The sequence below is a fragment of the Zea mays genome, chromosome 5 (assembly GCF_902167145.1).
Source record: "Zea mays cultivar B73 chromosome 5, Zm-B73-REFERENCE-NAM-5.0, whole genome shotgun sequence".
NCBI lineage: Eukaryota > Viridiplantae > Streptophyta > Magnoliopsida > Poales > Poaceae > Zea > Zea mays.
The window spans coordinates 81,049,731-81,056,226 of NC_050100.1; positions in this window are offsets into that span (position 1 = coordinate 81,049,731).

Below are 6,496 nucleotides of genomic sequence, written 5' to 3' on the forward strand. Positions count from 1 at the left end.
TCTTTACCCACAAGTCGTGTTACCCATTTGCCACGGAGTTGATCAGACTCCATACACCTCTACCAAGGAAGCGAGGCAGGGTACCACTACGAGGCCTTTACAAAGTTCCACTAGCTTCAGACTACCCGCTACAGTTTATAGGAAGCTCCAGTGCAGGGTTCTTGCCTGACCGCCATCGCAGCAAAATCAACCCAAGGACCTCCCTACACTGACCACTCCCCTACTGCCCTTGCCCCTTTCAGGTAAGGTAGCCCTCCACTAGCTTTCCTAGTTAATCAGCCAAGGGCGTCCCATTAAACCCTTGTGGTAGCACTGTTTTCCTGGGTGGTTCTCCATGTTCCCATTAACATAATGATCTTATCATGAACAATAATAATAAACAGATAATAATAAGTATAACAATGAGTGATGAATATCTTTATACCCAAAGCCACATAAAGCAATAGCATGTACTACCCAAAAATTTAGTAGTAAAACCAGTGGTGAAACAAGGTATAAAGATAGTCAAATCTAGGGTAACCTATTGGGTCCCAGCAAAATTAACCTATGCAGATCATTATGATTAATAAGAACATGAATGGGTAAAAGAAGTGATCAAGGGCACAACTTGCCTTTAACGAGCTCCTGCTCAGCTACTTCAACCTGCTGCTCACCAGTATCCTCTGTTGCTTGCTCGTCTACTCGCATCAACACAATACATACATAGTATAGCCAAAATTAACATTACACCAAACATGTAAATAATTTGCACAGTAATAATCTAGACACTAAAATGAGATCACAGGAACTGGAATCATTAAATTTGAAGTTACAGATTTTAAGATATGAATTTCTGAAGCTTTTATGTACTTAATACAAGATTAAGTATTAGATAAATTTAAATGAGTCTTTCGTGCCAAAACAGTGTCACTATTTGATAAAGGGTAATATTACAAAATTATAGGAACTGGAATGAGCCAATTTGGAGTTCATGTGCATTTTCTATGAATTATACAAATCCTAGGTATTGTTTTTATTTTAAAAACTCATTTTCTAATTCATTTCTCTGATTTAATAACCCACTGGACTGAGCGTCAAAATCTGCAAAGCGCAGGGGTCTCTGCGAAATTAATCCAAGACACAGTCTAGCCAGGGAAGGACTGCGGGTTGATTCCCGTTTTCCCCGAGGGCTCTTTAGTGAGATGGCCATCGCGAAGGGGTAAGCTCAGATCCTAGCCGTCCGATCTCTGCCTAGTGGCCCAGATTAAAACCCCCTAGCAGGGATGCGATACGCAACCAGGGCGGTTGGATCATCAATCCACGACCCATGTCAACCGAGCCCGCAGGTCACTCCTACGTCGTCCGATCGAAGACCAACGGCCCCGATTTAATGTCGCGAAGGGGTATCGCCTGCTTCTAATCAGAGCCGTTCGGCCGTAAATCAACGGCCATGGGTTCATCACCTCCACCGCTGGCCACACACGGCGGCGCTATGAATCCCAGCGGTCGGACCTCGCCGGCGCAGAGCCAACTACCGCTCAGGTGCGCTAAACTCAAAGGGAATAGGTGATATACAAAGGTAAGGCAATGCGAACAAGCACGGGGAACATTTCACCTTCAATCCCGGTGCAGAAATCCCAGGCGATGACGGGACGCGGCTTCACGGCGGAGGAATTACACCGGCGAGAAATTCACGCCGTGATGCGAGTCTACCCACTCAATCGCAGACGTGGACGGCTTCCTCAGCCGTAGGCGTCCCTCCTCGGACACACCCCGAAGACGAAAGCCCGTCGTTGAGGAAATCCACCGGTGGCAGCGAAGTTTTTACCCGAGCGGTACACGGTGGCGCGATGGTGGTAACGGGTCGTTGGGGATAAGGCCAAGGGGATAGCAGGTTCACGGTGCGGAAGCCTTATAGTCAGGTCGCGACCCTAGAAATCGGCGAAGTCGGGTCAGCGCGTCAATCCGTCCTTCCCGGCGAGCTCCGCGGGTAGCGCGCGGGGTAGTTGATGACTTGCGGGCCCCGCGTGGAAGCGAACGTGGTGAGTGGAGCGAGTGGCTTGAGGCTGTCAAGTGGGGCCTGGGTGTCGGCGCCCACCCGTTAGCTGGGCCGCGCGCGCCTGCGAGGGAAATAGGAGGTGGGCCGAAATGGAGTGGAATCGGCCCATGAAGCCCCTTTATTCTTTTTTTTATATTTTCTGTTTTCTGTTTTCTTTTCTTTTTTTATTTTTCAATTCCCAATTTGAACTTCAAAATATGAGGGTGAAACTAATACCCAATTTGAAGTTCAATTATGACTTTGAATTTGTACTCAAATCAGAAATAGATTTTAATCATACCAATATGGTTAAGTTTGTGTATTTATAAATTTTGCTTTATAAGTTATTTTATCTCTTTCTTTCTCTTTTTTTTTTCTCAAATCCTCTTCTCATTATCATTTTTTTACTCATTATCATTTTTCTTATTAAATTTATATTATTATTGCTTTTAATGCACAAACAAAAACCCAATATGATGCAATGGTTTATTTGTGTCTTATTAAGGATCTATTTTTTTTACATGAGTGGTCACATGTAATGATAAATAATGGTCACCAAACATTGAGATCAACAATATTTTCATGGTTTACATATTTAGGTATTACAAATCCTACCCCCCTTAAAAATAATCTCGTCCTCGAGATTTAAGATGAACTAGGGAAAAGATGGGGGAAGTCTATGCGAAGCTCTTCTTCTCGCTCCCATGTAGCTTCATCTTCACCGTGGTGACTCCATTGTACTTTGCACATCTTTATCACCTTGTTTCTTGTAACTCGAGTCAAAGTGTCCAGAATTTTGATAGGGTACTCAGCATAAGTCAGGTCCTCTTGAACACTAAGGTCTTCCATTGGTAGCTGCTCCTCAGGTACCCTGAGGCACTTCTTTAGCTGGGACACATGGAATACATCATGTACATCTGACAGGTGATCGGGTAGCTTCAGTTGATATGCAACTTCTCCCACTCGCTTTAAGATCAAGAAAGGTCCAATGAAGCGAGGGGACAACTTTCCTTTAACTTTAAATCTCCTCATACCCCGGAGTGGTGACACCTTCAAGTAGACATGATCACCCTCCTTAAACTCCAGTAGTCTCCTTCTATTATCAGCATAGCTCTTTTGCCTGGACTGTGCAATTCTCAAATTTTCTCTTATCATTCGAACTTGTTCCTCTGCCTCCTGAATAAGCTCAGGCCCAAAGAACTGTCTTTCTCCAGTTTGATCCCAATACAGTGGTGTCCTGCACTTTCTGCCATACAGAGCCTCAAATGGTGACATCTTCAAACTAGCCTGGTAGCTATTATTATAAGAAAACTCAGCATAGGGTAAGCTCTTCTCCCAACTGCCACCATGCTTGAGAGCACAAGCTCTTAACATATCTTCCAGCACTTGATTAGTCCTCTCTGTCTGTCCATCAGTCTGAGGATGGTAGGCTGAACTAAAATTCAACTTTGTATCCAAGCTCTTATGCAACTTCTTCCAAAATCGAGAAGTAAACTGTGATCCTCGATCAGACACGATCTTCTTAGGTACTCCATGTAGGCAAACTATCCGAGTCATATACAATTCTGCTAGTTTGGCTCCCGTATAATTAGTCCTCACAGGTATGAAATGAGCCACTTTTGTCAATCTGTCCACAATTACCCAAATAGAGTCATACCCAGCAGGGGTGCGGGGTAGTCCAACAATAAAATCCATACCAATTTCTTCCCATTTCCACTCAGGTATCTTCAATGGGTGCAATAGTCCAGCTGGTCGTTGATGTTCGGCCTTGACTCTTTGACACACGTCACACTTAGCCACATGGGCAGCAACATCTCTTTTCAGTCCATACCACCAATACTTTTGCTTCAAATCTTGATACATCTTAGTGCTACCAGGGTGGATAGAGTAATCAGAATCATGAGTTTCTTTCAATATAGCCTCACGGAGGCTATCGATCTCTGGAACACATATCCAATCTTTGAACCATATAGTACCTTGCTCATCCTCCGTGAATTCCGGAACTCGACCTTCCGTAATCAAATCCTTAATCTCTTGAATTTTAGCATCACCAACCTGACCTTTACGAATCTCTTGCTCCAAGGTAGGTTCCAACTCAATGGTAACTCCTTCAGTGTGAGTAACAATTCCCAAATTGAGTCTCTCAAAGTCTTTTGCTAATTCATCGGGTAGCTGGACGACAAAAGCGGAGTGAACATGCTCTTTCCGACTCAAGGCATCTGCAACCAAATTCGCCTTGCCCGGGTGATAGTGAATCTCCAAATCATAATCCTTGATGAGCTCCAACCAACGACGTTGTCTGAGGTTGAGATCCTTCTGAGTGAATATATACTTCAAACTCTTATGATCCGTGTATACTTGTCATTTAGTTCCCATAATGTAATGTCTCCAAATCTTAAGAGCATGCACAACTGCTGCCAACTCTAAATCATGAGTGGGGTAGTTCAATTCATGTTTCCGCAACTGACGAGATGCATAGGCGATCACATGTCCTTCTTGCATGACCACACATCCTAAGCGTCGGCCACATGCATCACAATAAATATTAAATCCCTTCTGTAGATCGGGCATAACCAACACTGGTTGTGACATCAATCTCTTCTTTAATTGATCAAATCTATCTTGGCACTTCTCGTCCCACTTAAACTCTCTTCCCTTCTCCAGAAGCGAGGTCATAGGCTTAGCAAATTAGAAAATCCTTCAATAAATCTCCGATAATATCCTACAAGTCCCAAGAGACTTCGAATCTCAGTAACTGTAGTGGGTATGCTCCACGCCATTATCTCCTTAACTTTAGCAGGATCCACTGAAATTCCTCCATTACATATAATATGTCCAAGAAATGGCACCTTGTCAATCCAAAACTCGCATTTGCTAAACTTGGCGTAGAGTTGATTATCTCGTAGCTTCTGTAGCACCAATCTCAGATGTTCCTCATGATCTCTATCACTCTTGGAATAAATAATAATATCGTCGATGAAAACCACGACGAATCTATCCAAATACTCCATAAACACCTTATTCATCAAATTCATAAAATAAGCTGGTGCATTAGTTAATCCAAACGACATAACAGTGAACTCATATAATCCATATCGGGTTGAGAAATGCGTCTTGGGAAAATCCGATGGTCTAATCTTCATTTGATGGTAACCCGATCGGAGATCAATCTTCGAGAATACCCTAGCACCTCTCATCTGATCAAATAAATCCTCAATACGGGGTAATGGATACTTGTTCTTCACCGTGACATCATTGAGTGATCTATAGTCCACACACATCCGTTGCAGTCCATTTTTCTTCTGCACAAATAACACCGGTGCTCCCCAAGGTGAGGAACTCGGACGAATGTACCCAGCCTCTTGCAACTCCGTTAAGTGCTTCTTGAGTCCCTTTAACTCTTCTATAGACATCATGTATGGCCGTTTAGATATAGGGACAGTCCCAGGTAAGAGATCAATAACAAACTCAACTTCCCTATCTGGTGGCATCCCTGGTAACTCCTCTGGAAAGACATCCGGAAAATCTCTAACCACACGGATGTTGTCACCAACAAACTCTTCAGCTATAAAGAACATCGCCCGTTTGGAAGAGGTGGTTACTGCAATTTGTACTTGAAATCTTTCTCCTTTGGAACTGGTGAGTTCTATGGTTCCTTTAGCACAGTGCATAAACTGCCTTTGCCTTTCTTAACCATGACATACCAAGGATCAAATCTATACTGCTCTCTTCTAACAGTATAGGGGTAGCACATTTGGGTTAGGAATATAGGGTAAGAAAGGAAGAATTGTAGACAAGGCGAGTAATTACGAGAAATGTTACTGCGGGAGATTTATTAGCTAAGTAGATTAGTGTGTTATCCACTAAAGCTAATACATTACCTTATGGTGGAACATGCTAAGATGCCCGTCTATACTATTTCAATCAATCAAAAAAGCAAATCAGGCATTGATCATCAGAACAATCAACCAACATTTTAAATAAAGAAAATAATTTTGGGTTTTTTTTGGTCTTAGGCCTCCTATCTCTTAAAAAGGTCATAAATGTAGGATTCCAAGGTGTGAAATCCATCTTGTCTTAGAGTAGAAAAGGTAAGAATGATCAGAGTAGAACACTAGAAGGTGAGACAGGATCAAGATAAGTATAGAAAGAATCAGAGTGAGATAAGTATAGAATGAATCAGAGTAAGGTAAGTAGGTAAGGGTTTTGTCCATTTCTATCTAGGTTCCGTCCTACAGTCAACATTTGCTCTGATACCACTTCTGTCACACCCGGGCTTTAAGGAACAAAGCCGGGTGCATCTCATACATGCGCCAAAAAAAACAACATATATAATAACAGAGTGTATAGAGATAAATGTCATAAAACATCAGAGTATTTATTACATAGCGGAAGACTTAATACAAAATAAAAGAATAAACATAAAATGAACTAAGGATCGTCGGCGCAAATGTCAACTGAGAAACGCCACCTAGATCA